At 46.0% G+C, this 14,226-nt stretch overlaps 3 non-coding genes across 3 annotated transcripts; 1 reads left to right on the plus strand and 2 right to left on the minus strand.

Moving 5' to 3' along the window:
• Window positions 1–3,618: 3,618 nt before the first annotated feature.
• On the minus strand, window positions 3,619–3,692 carry trnat-agu (transfer RNA threonine (anticodon AGU)). The gene has a single exon. It is a non-coding gene; the product is annotated as a tRNA-Thr (tRNA).
• Window positions 3,693–6,544: 2,852 nt separating this feature from the next.
• trnav-aac (transfer RNA valine (anticodon AAC)) lies at window positions 6,545–6,617 on the minus strand. The gene has a single exon. It is a non-coding gene; the product is annotated as a tRNA-Val (tRNA).
• Window positions 6,618–13,783: 7,166 nt separating this feature from the next.
• On the plus strand, window positions 13,784–13,925 carry LOC138225865 (U4 spliceosomal RNA). The gene has a single exon (XR_011184275.1). It is a non-coding gene; the product is annotated as a U4 spliceosomal RNA (small nuclear RNA).
• The last annotated feature ends 301 nt before the right edge of the window (window positions 13,926–14,226 follow it).

The raw sequence follows: 14,226 nt of genomic DNA on the forward strand, positions 1-14,226 counted from the left end.
GTTAATGTAATTAGTTTTGTGTTTGTCATTACTATACTGTATATTGCCATGTTACCAGAATTTGTAGCTGAAGTTTAAGACTAGTTGTGTTTTTTATGATTATTGCCCATATGTTGATTGTTGATTGATTGTATACAATGTATAATTTGAAATACATATGTTTCAGGTGTGAATGTGTATTTTCAGAATACATTTCTAAATCTAATCATTGGCTTGGTTTACTTGTTTCTACACCTATAAAATCTATCTTTGATGTATAATAGACCTCTACCCATATACGTATAATAGACCTCTAACCATATACGTATAATAGACCTCTAAAGTTATCCGTATAATAGACCTCTAACCATATACGTATAACAGACCTCTAACCATATACGTATAATAGACCTCTAAAGTTATACGTATAATAGACCTCTAAAGTTATACGTATAATAGACCTCTAACCATATACGTATAATAGTCCTCTAAAGTTATCCGTATAATAGACCTCTAAAGTTATCCGGAACTCCAACCATATATGTATAATAGTCCTCTAAATTTATCCGTATAATAGAACTCCAACCATTTATGTATAATGAACGTCTAAACATAGACGTATAATTGACGTATAACTTTAGACGTATATTAGAATTTCATTCTAGACGAATTGTAGACCACATTTAGACGTATAAGGTATGCGTTTAATAGACGTATATTATACGTCTTTTGCCCACTGGGTGGGCTCCAGATGCACATGGAAGCAATCAAGTGTTTCATCCGAGCTGTTTCAAAGACTGCCCAAGAGCTTTCCTTTCACAGAGGCGCAACGATTAATGATGGGGGTGCACCCTTCAATGCGCCTTACGACTCTAGGGAGTGATTGAGACGATTCGTAGCGTGTGCTCATTTCTCTCTATTCCCCGTGTTGCAGTGGTAGGATGACGTAAATTACTGCTTCGACACGTAACGCCATTATAATCACGTGCAGGAGCTGAGGGCTTTAGTTTTGTTTCGTTTTCCATGACGTTCGTAAGCGCGCAAATCAAAGGCAAGTCCTGCGTCTAACACGAACGTAAATGCTTTTGAAAGTGCAGTGTGGTGCAGCTTGTAAAATCCTTGTCCACATTTGTGGTTTGTTGATGTTTGTTCTGTCTGCCAAAGTTGCATTTTGACATCCGGACGGGGGGACTTTATCATTTGAACGTGAAGCCAGCCTTAAACCCTCTGAGGTGTGTCTGTCTGCCGGCACGTATCTTGTGAAAGGTATTTTTTTTTAACGGAGAGCAACTTTAAAAAGGTATCCGCAGCCACCTCGCAGTCCGTGTTTGATTATAGGAGGAATGCGGCGGCGGCGAGCTCGCATTTGTCGTGCTCGAGTGTTTAAGGCGATGGGATCGAAATGCGTTGGGGACTCCCCGCGCAGGTTCGAAACCTGCCGACTCCGGCGTCTGCCGCATGTCGCCTTGTGCCTGCGCGGCAGAGGCGAAGTGCCGCTTCTCCTTTCCTGGTACTATAACAACGCGAAATCGCTTGGACCTGCTGCCATGGACATCAATTCTTCAGATAACCACACACTTTGCCTTCGCACCTCTGGTGCTCTGCTTATGCCTTTGAAAACCTAATGAATAAAGCTGAAAGAACCGACACGATATGTAGGTGCTGGTAAAGCACGCAGTAAAGAACTGTTAACAGCAAGGGTTTCAGTGGGTTAACTGAGGAGAAGGCGTGATCGCTAATTGTTGACTTTTTATTTGGTGTTAGAAACACTCTTACTGTGCATGACGTGCAACAAATGTAGCCACAGAAATTGCATCACGCTTTCATGTATGCTATTGCAAACACCAACGTTGCCTAGATAGAAAACCGAAATAGCCGTGGGTTTGCTTGCTGGTCTGAAGGATCTCTCTTCGAATCTCTATCATTTGTCAATGGAAGTAAAAGGCGCTGCAATCTGATACGTTCAGAATCAAACCCGCAGCTGTTGTTCGACTTTATTTCTTGACTAATTACAACTGAGTGTCGCATGAGCAGTTACATAAACTTGTCTGGTATATTTGAACACAAATGCCGTTCTTCAATTAAAACTAACAGTACATTGTCAGGGACATTCAGTTCTATACAAACAAGAGACAGACAAGAGAATATTTCTACCGTTCATGTGGACTACGTGTTGACTTACTGATCGGAATAATTGAAAGGTTCGGGCTCATAGCCGATGCAGTGCGTGCTAATTAGAACAGCAACGCTGAGCTCTCAGCACCGTACTGAGCCCAGGTGTTTTTCTAAAGCTGTCAGGTGCAGTTCATTTACATGAAGGAAATCTCTTACTGGGTACGATTACAATGCAGTAAGTAGCACAGACTACTTAGGGAGCAGCCCGATGTGTTTAAAAATGACCCGAGCCAGGTAAGAGTCGAACCTACAATCTCCTGATTCGTAATCAGACGCCTTATCCATTGCGCCACTGGACCTGGTGTAACACTGCAGGACTGTAACCCAGTGAGCTCAGCCCTGCAACTAGTAAAATATTACCCCCGGTCCATTCTTTTCCAAAAGTGAGAAACACCTGTTTTCTACATGTTGTCTGTTTTAAAACCATATCTCTTTAAACCAAACCAAAGAGTTTGTCTTTTGCACTGCTATTCTGATTCATTTCGATTTCAAAGAAAAAAAAAACATTACCTTCCAAAGCATCATAAAATTGTCCCTTCTTCCAGACTCTACTTCTCTCTTGTAGTAGTACAGCAGACCTTTCCAGGTGAGCAGATCACAGAGTCCGAAATGAGCTTCCTCAATCAAGCAAAGTACCTGAACATGACTCTGTCATCATAAAAGCGCCCCTGTAATAAAGAAATTAAATCCGAAATCAAGAGGGCAGTTGCCTACTGAAATACAAGAAGTCATCAATTTTAACCTAGCAACACATTAAAGGCTGCATCTATACAAGTACGATTCTAGAAATGCTCACCAGATTACGTTTTAAGAAGGAACTGTGCCTCAGGTTCCGCCGAGATCTTAACTCGGATGGCAGGATTCAGAGTCCGGAGTGCGGACTGATGGCGCACGGAGGGTCCATATACTGTGGATCCCTCAGTGATCTTCCGCGTATTCAAACCACCAGCGTGTGACTCCCCTGTCCCCGTGACCTCATTGGTCTGCTCTCTCCTCTGTGCAGCCGAGCCCGACTCACGGTAAAGTGAAAAAAAATATGCCCTCAACGTGAGATTTAGTCTGGAGCGAGGATAGATGTTACCTTTTTATCATTGAACAGGATGTATGTGATGTGGCGACTAGGTTCAATTTTGTATCCTCTTTAAAAGATTAAGGACTGGGGTGAGCGTGATTTACCAGCTAAGAACCCGACGTGCGCACCGTTTAAGCTGCATAGACTCGGTCGTTTAACTCTTCTCCATTAGTAGGGTTAAGGTTAAAGAAAAAAACATTGCTGACTTCTTTTTTTTTTGCCAGCCGCTAGCGCTGATTAGCAAGGTTTGTATTTCATGTTTTGCAAGTTGCATCCATTTTAAGAAAAACAAGTCGCGTTAAAGACAGGAAATGAATACTTGCATTTAATTAAGTCTAGCCGTAGGCGGTTGTCCATAATGACCAGTACTGTTCAAGAAGACAGAACAAAGAAGGCACCGCTGGGATTCGAACCCAGGATCTCCTGTTTACTAGACAGGCGCTTTAACCAACTAAGCCACAGTGCCCCGGGAGTGTTGTCCTTTTGCAGCCACTTGGACACACCTTTAGAAAAACATTTTGTTAGGCATTCTGCCTCAGCCTAAACACCTATAGCTTGCAAAGCGCATGCTATTAGACAGGCACCTCTGCAAGACCTTAAGAGTCTCTTAAACTAGTGATAGTAAGGTGTTCCCAATGGGTGATGTTCGGCTTTCAAATCATCTCATCCGTGGAAGCGCCGAGATGCAGCTGTTTAAGGCTTAGAAGCAGCTGACTGTTTCACTACCTAGCTGATCACTGTCAGTCAGGGAGCTTAGAGGTGAAAAGCCTGTCTGAGAGACAATTCGCCATCGATCAGTTCAATATGTTCCGTACCAGCTCGGCGCACCCGAGATCATCTTGGTAGCCGTGTAGCTCAGATGAGTGAGAGCTTGTGTGTATTTACCACCGTGATTGGATGCCGGCCCTTCTCAGGTCACAGTAAACCTTCTGCTCAAAAAAAGTGAGGTAAAACCTCACTCTGCACAGTAAAACCTAAAAAAGTGAGGTTTTATTTAATCTCTGACCAAGGGAAACGTTTCATTTTTTCAAAGAAATGTTTGTTAAAAAATAAAGTCATAGTTCCATGGGATTCAATCATAGACCGTGTGACATGGAAGTCAGGAACCTAACCCACTAAAGCACTACAGAAACATTATCGACAGACAATGTACAGCGTGTACTATTCTTGTGTTGCGGTACATGAATATAATTATATCGTTATTAATTTCTAATTTATAACTTTATTAACTTTATAAATTAACTTTATAAATTTATTAACGTTATTAATTAATTTCACGACGCACAGACAGAGCGTGGGGAGCCGCCGCCTGCAAACACAGCTCCAGGCAGGACTCCGCTCTGCAGGAGCCGCAGAGCAGAGGAGATGGGGGCAGCTTAGCTCCTGTGCAGAGACCTGAGCTGTTGTTGCTGCGGACGCTGTCTTTTCTGCACTCGGGGTAGGAGTGAATGTTGAGTTGCCCTTAGAAATGAAGCAGAGCACTTCAACGGCACGGGTGTGTGTGTGTGCGCCCTGGTGATTCTGGGAGACAGATCGAACCTGGGCTAAAAGAGAGGAGGCTTAGCCCTCTTCCATTTACTAGTTCAAAGTTGTACAACCCATTTGTATCTGCTAGGCGGCGCAGTCGTCGTGCACAAAGAACGCTTTGAAAAGCGTCAAAGGCAAGTCATTCTGAGTTGGTCGTTTGTGTTTTCCGTTCAGACGCGAAATGCTGAAATGATCTCTCGGCTCCTCGGTTGTCATTTCTGCTCCGTAAAGGAATCACAGCACGCGTCGGCTTCCAGCACGGTGGGTCGGGACACGATGCCGGGGGGTCGGAGAGAGCGATGTCTTCCTCATTAGTATAGGACCTGTCACCTGTCCCCACCTGTCACGCGGGAGACAGGGGTACATCAGGACGCGCATTGAAGTGAAAGCAGGATGCGCTGCGACATGCACTGTGCAGATCCCGCCACACTAAGAGGTGAGTGGGTCTGTTCGATAACAGCGCTAGGCGAATCCCCAATCCCCTTTTGTGCGTGGCGACAAAAGAAGTCTGAAGTCCGTTTCCACCCGGGGACCTTTCGCGTGTGAGGCGAACGTGATAACCACTACACTACGGAAACAGTGGTCAGATGTGCCCAGCGGCCCAGTGCTGAGCTTCGCCAATGCGATTCAGCGGCTTCCAGTGCCTTTATTGGTGTGCGCTGATGGACCGTGCTCTCTCTCCAGAGTCCAGCACGCCTGTCATGGACGGAGCAGGAAAGGCGGCGCCACATTCTACAGCCCTCTCCACGCAATCGACGAAATCGGGCTACTGAAGTGGAGAAAATCGCCTCTCCAGAAAGTGCAAATATCATCTTGGAGAGTATAAATCCTATTGCCAAAGGTCAGCCCTGTCTACCAGAGTAACCCTCCCACCTCCTGCAGCGATGGTCAGCTCTGGCCGCCTGGGTGAAAACCAGGAATCCTAACCGCTAGACCATATAGGAGCGCACGACCCTGCTGTTCCGAGCATCATGCAAGCAAACTACAGAAATATTAGAAAACACGCAAGAGAGTTGTCACTCAGAGTGTCGAAGGGTCGATGTATACTGGGGCTCAGTTGAAATGCAACGTCAGGACTTTTCCGAATTATGTCACATGAAGAGAGCACAGCCTTTTCCGCCCTGCCACGTGTGTATCGGTAACTCGCCGTGATCGTATAGTGGTCAGTACTTTGCGTTGTGGCCGCAACAACCCCGGTTCGAATCGGGGTCACGGCAGAATAGGGGCGTCTGCTTTTACTACTTGCACGAATGAAGGCAAAAAAAAGCCAATCGATGTGAACGAACGGCGCTTTACAGAGGAGTACTGCCTGACTGGATCGTTGATGAACGACAGAGGCCACTCCGACCTCTTCTCGGGTTTCTTCAATGACTTACTAAGGATCTTCTTCACATTCGCCCATGCAGGGGAAGCCAGTTACACCAAAGCAAACGCAGGAAAGTGCAATTCAAGCAGAGACCAGGAGGGACTTGTTTACACCGAGAGTGGTCGGAGAATGGAACAATGCGCCCAGCCCTGTTGCTGGAGCCGATTCTTGATGAGATCTTGGGCTCACTAAGAAGCCCCCGCTGGATGCTAATCTTTCTGTTGTTCTTGCAGGTCCTGCGCTGCTTTTGAGCCGACAGAGCTCGTCCTGGTCTGTCGGGACAGCCCAATGGCAAATGATCGGCTCCGCGTACAGAAGGAACGTGCGTTTGGTACAAGAGTGCATGAAGGCACCGGAAATACATTGGGAACAAATGACCGGTCGCTCAATACCTCTGTGAGGTACAGGAGCGTGCAAATCGAGGCTGTTTCCACCCGGTCTCGAACCGGGGACCTTTCGCGTGTTAGGCGAACGTGATAACCACTACACTACGGAAACCTGTAATATTTGCTGCTGGTGTATCGCTTGCGTTTCGGGCTGAGAAAGGGACGCGTCATTTTAGGCAGGGGGCGCTGGAGAGAGGAACAAAGGGAGCGATGAAACAAAATGCCGAAACCCGGGATTGAGCCAAGGATCTTTAGAACATACTCTCACGAATCGTTAGAATATGTGCGTTTGATCATCAATTGCGTAACAACCACATTCGTTCGACTTGAGCCATCAAGCTCATAGTTTTCAAATCTTGAAAGCTGTCATTGAGCACATCATAGTCTGCAGTACGCCCCGTAACTTGCGTACTTCAACAGAAAGAAGAGCAGACAGCTCCATAAATATGCGAGGCGCAGAGAGTGCAAGGCGAGCCGCACACGTTTCGGTGGCTGAGAGAGGGCAGTTTTTGCTTCTGCATTTCCCAAGTAAGGACGCATGACAACAAGCGATTGCGGTGCTCATTTACGACATAGTGGTGATGAGTTTTCAGTACGTGTTCTTTTGAACGAGCAATGAGGTTGCTGCCTTGGACAGCTGACTGCACGCTCTCATTGTGCCACGTGATGAGTATTCACCAGGCTCGTTCAGTCATTAGTCACATTCCATCATTTGCCATAAGCAGATGCTGCAAGGTGATGTGGATATCAGTTCCCAGTCACGAGGACAAAAAGAGCACACAAGGGCTCAGCCGGGAGTTGAACCCGGGACCTCCCACACCCTAAGTGAGAATCATACCCCTAAACCAATGAGCCACAGCAGCACTTTCTATTTTATCCTGTCAGCGAGCTTGAGGACGGGGGAGAGGCGTCATTCGCTCGTCCAGTCAGACCTTCATCAATAAGTCAAGAAAGCCGCAATTACACGACTGCCTTGCAGACGAAGGGCAGTGAACTGCACCCGGTAAGAGGGGAACAAGCGGCACTAGGCGACACCGAGGCATGAGCCCCAGCGAGGGGGGTTAGCTTGCATGGTACGGCGCTCGCTTTGCATGCGAGAGGTAGCGGGATCGTTTCCCACGTCCTCCAGGTGTGTGCTTAGAGCTTGATGTGCCGAAAGGTGTCCTTTAGCCTGTGGTCACACCTTGCATGGAGAGCGTCATGCAGCTGTCAATCATTTCACAGCCACGCCCCCTCTTCATCTTCTCTCTGCCTTAAGCGTCTCCGCCACTCTCTCTTGACATTTCATGTCAGCATGTCAGAAGTCCGAGTGACGTTTTTAATGGCTGAGTGAGGGCACGATGCTGAAGCAGAGAGGCCACTTCAGCCAGAGAGACTTGTGCTAGGTGAGATCTGAAAAACAGACTCGCAACAGAAACAGACCAAAAAAGTATCGGTGAGATCAAAAGGCAAATGCAACATCCAGCAGAGGGCGTCTGAAGATTAGGGAACGGGCGACTGAAATCCATATGAGGCAAACTTTCCGGCTGTGCACTGCAGCTGGCCTCGTTGGCGTAGTTGGTAGCGCATCAGTCTCTTTATCTGAAGGTCCTGAGTTTGATCCTCACACGGGGCATGGCTGCTTGCTCTTTTCAAACACTTGCGGCAACTGTTCGCTCATAACCACGTCTGGAATGCGTGACCTTTACACGGGGGAGAAGCAACGCCGCATCCCTTTTCTAAAGAACATTCATATTCAGAAATAAGTCAAGAAATTTGCCATTACTTTTGCTGTCAGCCTGCCCATGTTGCCAAAGAAAGATTCACTCGGCGTCAACATGACAGAACAGCGATCACTTGAAAACACTGTTCCACACTCCGTAAGCAAGAACTTCAGTGTTTGCAGTCACCCGATATGCCGATAGTCAAAGGAGCACAAAACACGAAGCGTCAAAAGACAAGATGAGTTGATGGAAAGAGCGTTGAATTGATGAGCACAAAAGTTCAGCTCGTACAATAGGCAACGAAGGTCCCGGCGTCATCATCGCACTTGAAAGGACTGCCTTGCAGATTAAGGGCAGTGGGAGGTTGCTGTTTTGAGATGGAGGCATTGGGATGGTGGGCCGAGATCTATTCTTCTTAAGGAATTCTTCATCGTGAAAGATCGGTCCACAGATCATCCAAAGAACTTACAAATTTTTGGGACTCAGGGAATCACGTCTTGAAAATACGTCTTGGACGCGTAACGGCATTCTATCCAACTATCCAACTGCAGGACTTGAGGGTTTTTTGTGCTTTGTTCTGTTTTCGTTGACATCGCATTCGTAAGAGCGTCAAAAAAAGGCAATTCCAGCATCTAACACGAATAAAAGGGCTATTGAAACTGCAGGGCTGCGCAGCTTCTAAAATCCTTGCACACAATTCTCCGTTATTGTTACTTCCTTCTTTCTGTCTAACAAAGTTCCCTTTTCCTGACCGGACGGGGAGACTATCATTCCAACTTGAAGCCAGCCTTAAGTTCTCCGAGGCGCATTTGTCTGCTAGCATGCATTTTGTGAAATTTTTTTTTTGTTGTTGTTAAACCAAAAGCGACTTTGAAAAAGGTTTCCACCGCCGCCCGGCACTCTATGTTAGACTGTATCAAGAAAGCCGCGCGCGCTGCAGCCGTGGCCGAGTGGTTAGGGCGATGGATTAGAAAGCCGTCGGGGTCTCCCTGCGAAGCTTCGAGTCCTGCCGCCTACGGTGTCATCGTGTGTCTGCGCAACAAAGGAAAAGCACCCGTTTCGCTTTTCCCGCGACTTTTAAAACACGAATGATCTGGATTTCTACATGAATGGCTCTTAAAATGTGATCTGATCTTCATCTGACGCATAATAATAAATAAAGACAGTCTTGTTTAACAAACAACACACAACATTTTACATTGTCAATTCAGTTCAAATCAATGTATTTCTATATAGCGCCTTTCACAACAAGGTTGTCCCAAGGCACTTAACAATGCAAGTTGTTAAAAGCCTTGTGTCTAATATGCCGCCTAGGTTACGTGCTGTCTCTTTGAGGCAAATGTTTAAATCCTCTGAGTTAAGTGCTGAAGTTATAGTAGTCCTATCAGTATTGTTGCCTCCGATCAACAGATCCTCAGTTTTCTCAGAGTTGAGTTACAAAAAGTTTTCACACATCCAAGTCTTTCCTTCATTAATGCATTTAACTAAAGTGATAATAGAAGAGTTGTCATTTGGTGGAAACAAAATGTTTATTTGAGTGTCATCAGCATATGAATGAAAGTTCATATTATTTTTTCTTATTATCCTACCTAGCAGCAGCATGTAGAGAGAGAGAGCAATATTGGTCCCGGCACTGATCCATCTGGTACCCCAAATTGAACTGGTGACGTTGATGAAGCAGTACAATTATTAGATATTTGAACATAATGAAAACGATGAGTAAAATGTGAAGTAAACCACTGAAGGACGGTTCCAGATAAGCCAACCTCAAACTCAAGCCTGTGTAACAAAACAGAGAGGTCAACCGTGTCAAAGGCAGCTCTAAGATCTAGAAGCACAAGCACTGTTGCATTCCCCGCATCAGTAGCTAAGAGAATATCATTTACGACTCTCGTTAATGCAGTTTCAGAAACCAGACTGAAATTTCTCAATTATATTATTTGAATCCAGATACGATTGACGTTGGGCAACAACTATTCTCTCAAGACTTTTAGATTGAAATGGGACCTTTGAGACAGGCCTGTAGTTGTTAAGAACTTGTGGATCCAAATTTGACTTCTTAAGGAGCGGTCTAACAACTGCTACCTTAAATTGATCAGGTACAACACCTGACGCAAGCGATGCATTCATCATACTAATTATAGGTCCTGCCAGTCCTTCGAGGGAATCTTTGACTAGCTGAGTGGGGATGGGATCTAGCGAACAGGTGGTTGACTTTGTCTTACGTCTGTGTTCATGAGTCCACCATAAGAAGAAATCTGAACAGGAGTGGTGATCATCCGAGGTCACCACGGAGGAAACCACTGCTCTCCCCAACAAAAAAACCACCACTGCCCCTCTCAAGTTTGCTAAAGACCACATGGATGTTCCACAGCAACTCCTGGAACAATGTTCTGTGGACAGACGTGACAAAAGTTGAACTTGTTGGTAAATGTGCACAGCGTTATGTTTGGAGATAACAAAACACTGCATACCAACTCCAAAACCTCATCCCACCTGGGAAGCATGGCGGAGGCTGTACGGCTTGCAATCATCGAGGGACCGATGAATTCCAAGATGTATCAGGAAATTCTACAGCAGAATGTCAGGGTGTCTGCCTGTGATCTAAAACTCGAAAGACGCTGGGTCATGCAGCATGACAAAAATAAAGGAGTACATCAACAACAGAGTGGCTGAAACAGAAGAAATTCCGTATTTTGGGATGGCCAAGTAAGAGTCCTGACCCCAATCCCATTGAAGTGCTGTGGCATGATCTGAAGCAGGCCGTTCAGCGCAAGACATCCCAAAAATATACATGAACTGAAACAGTTTTGCATAGAGGAATAGGCCAAAATACCTCCTAACCGCTGCTCAGGTCTGACCAGCCGCTACAGAAAGTGGGGGTTGAGGTTTTTGTCAATAAAGGAGGTTCCACTAGCTCCTTAATATAAGGGTTCACGTACTTTTTCCATCAATGACCTTGATTGTTTAAAACATTTGTTAAAACAGCAATGTCAAATGTTGGGCGTGTGTTGTTTGTTAAATCAGACTCTCTTTATTGATTATTATGACTTAGATAAAGATAAGATCACATGTTAGGAGCCATTCATGCAGAAATCCACATCATTCCGAAGGGCTGTTTACAAAAGTTTTTCTTCCAACTGTATGTGAGAGAAAAGCAGAGCCGCTCACTGAGTAAGGTGGGGTTGTAGCTTTGCAAATTGCAAGGACATTTGTACTCTCAAAAGGGGACAGGAGCACCCCAGATGGGACTCGAACCCACAATCCCTGGCTTAGAGTGCCAGTGCCTTAGCCATTAGGCCACTGCGCCACACTGGGTGAGGTTGATCACGCTGATGAAGAGACAGTTTTTTTTTCCTTTGCTTTTTCAAAGGGATCCCCAAAAATAAGGGAAGTTAGGCAGCAGAAGGTTTACTGTGACCTGAGAAGGACCGGCATCCAATCACGGTGGTACACACACACACGCTCTCAATCATCTGAGCTACACGGCTACCAAGATGATCTCAGGTGCGCCGAGCTGGTACGGAACATATTGAACTGATCGACGGCGAATTGTCTCTCAGACAGGCTTTTCACCTCTGAGCTCCCTGACTGACAGTGATCAGCTAGGTAGTGAAACAGTCAGGTGCTTCTAAGCCTTAAACAGCTGCATCTCGGCGCTTCCAAGGAGAGATGATTTGAAAGCCGAACATCGCCCATTGGGAACACCTTACTATCACTAGTTTAAGAGACTCTTAAGGTCTTGCAGAGGTGCCTGTCTAATAGCATGCGCTTTTCAAGCTATAGGTGTTTAGGCTGAGGCAGAATGCCTGTTAACAAAATGTTTTTCTAAAGGGGCCTCGCACTCTTTTCCAAGCAATGGTCACCATCCCCACCGAGTGTCACAATGTAGTCATGTCCTAGGACGTCACCTGTTAGTCTCCATTTGTCTGCCACCAACACTTTAGGTTACGGGGTCACAACCGCACCCCGGAGCACAGAGGAGCCGTTGGCGTTCTGGTGGCGCAGATTGGGCTGAAGGTGGGGCGCTTGAATCTCGCTGTTGGAGGCCATCTGAAACTGACCCAAGCCTTTCCCTTGAATTAAATGTAAATAAGATATGAACCCCAGATGCACATGGAATCAATCACGTGTTTCCTTTGAGCCGTTTCAAAGACTGCTCCAGAGTTTACCTTGCACAGATGCGCAAAGATTAATGATGGGGGTGCATGCTTCCAGGCGCCTTACAACTGTAGGGACTGATTAGAGACAATTCGTAGCGTGTGCTCGTTTCCATATACGCCCCGTGTTGCAATGGTAGGATGAAGTCAAATACGGCTTGGACGTGTAACGGCATTCTATCCAACTGCAGGACTTGAGGGTTTTTTTGTGCTTTGTTCTGTTTTCGTTGACATCGCATTCGTAAGAGCGTCAAAAAAAGGTAATTCCAGCATATAACAGCCAGCCTTAAGTCCTCTGAGGCGCATTTGTCTGCTAGCATGCTTTTGTGAAAGTTCAAATTTGGACAAACACAATCTGTGGCGTTTAGCGTGACATAGTCTTGCAGGCATCGTGCTGTCTCACTGCAATACTATACCACTGGAGGAAACAGTCCATCTGGCCATGAAACTCATTTGAACGTCTAGCTACAGCAACTAACAATATCATGATTTATTCAGGATGTGTGGAATCAGAACATCCCGGAGACAGCTTCCGAAATCGTGAGCATTCTCTGGTGGTGTCCTGCTGGGATCCTGTGGGCGTGTGTTGGTGGTATAGTGGTGAGCATGCAAAAGCCACTGCATTGGCCAGGAATCGAACCCGAGCCTCTTACTTGGCAGGCAAGAATTCTTCCACTGAACCACCAATGCTCAATACCTGTACCTTCAAAAAAGACGCTTTTTTGGTGCTCTGTTCAAAAAGCGTCGACATCTGTTTCCAGCTGCAAAATGCCATCCGCAGACACTGAAGAATTTATTTATTTAGACACCGCTCAGAATCCCCTGTAAGATTCTCCCTCAGTTCCTTTGAGCAGTGTTTTACCTCTTTCAAAAGGCTTCACTTTCCTAGTCACATTCCAAGGCTCATCGAACCCGGGCTGTTTCCTCCAGCGGTATAGTATTGCAGTGAGACAGCACGATGCCTGCAAGACTATGTCACGCTAAACGCCACAGATTGTGTTTGTCCGTTCGTGTCAGTCGTCCTGCAACCACGGGAAGTGGGACACAAACATGCTGCAATGCTTTCAGGACGTTAGGATTTGTTTATGCAACATCCGAGAAGAGTACTTGTGGCTTGAATGTGAACTGTACGTGCCCGCCCCCTTTCCTCTGTAGTGCATGAGTTCCTCCCGGCATGCCCTTCGTCATTGTTCTGTCATCTTGTATTTAAAGGGTTGTATTTCTGCTGCTGAAAATAAGCAACGGTTTTCTCACAACGCCCTTTGTTTCCGACGGAGCCCTTGTCTGTCATGAAATTCTTCAAAACCTCAAGCTAGAAGAAGAAGACGACAAATATGAAGCGTTACAGCAACGACATGCCATGAGACGATTGATAACGATTTCCGTAGGATCCCCGCGGTTGCCTGGCAACCGTCAGCTTTGCGCAGTGGCAGTATCGTAGCCTGTGAGGTTTAGCCGAGGCGCGATTATTGCTAGTTGAAAACTTTTCCCAATACCCCGCTTCCGCCGGTTTGCAATACAATCGGCGAAAGCAATTTTTGACAGTCTCGTCAGAGACTGAGCAAGGTGTTTAAAGACAGATTTTGTCATGGTGACATCATGATAGAAAGAAACAAGCTTGTTACGTTTCAACAGAAACGCTCTTTAGCTCTTTCAGCGTTATGCAGAGAACAGCGTCTGTCGAGATCACTTTTGAGTCAGCGCGAAACGCCGTGTGCTGTCAGTTTGATTTCATATTGCTTGTAGCGGCGCCCGGCTTTTGTCTGTCAAACGTTAGGTTGCGCTTCTTCATGCTGCATCGTCGGCATGAGTGGAGCTTTATAAACGTCTGTACTTACTGCGCCCCATAAGAAATCGT

The sequence above is a fragment of the Lepisosteus oculatus genome, unplaced genomic scaffold, assembly GCF_040954835.1.
Source record: "Lepisosteus oculatus isolate fLepOcu1 unplaced genomic scaffold, fLepOcu1.hap2 HAP2_SCAFFOLD_106, whole genome shotgun sequence".
NCBI classification, from domain to species: Eukaryota; Metazoa; Chordata; class Actinopteri; order Semionotiformes; family Lepisosteidae; genus Lepisosteus; species Lepisosteus oculatus.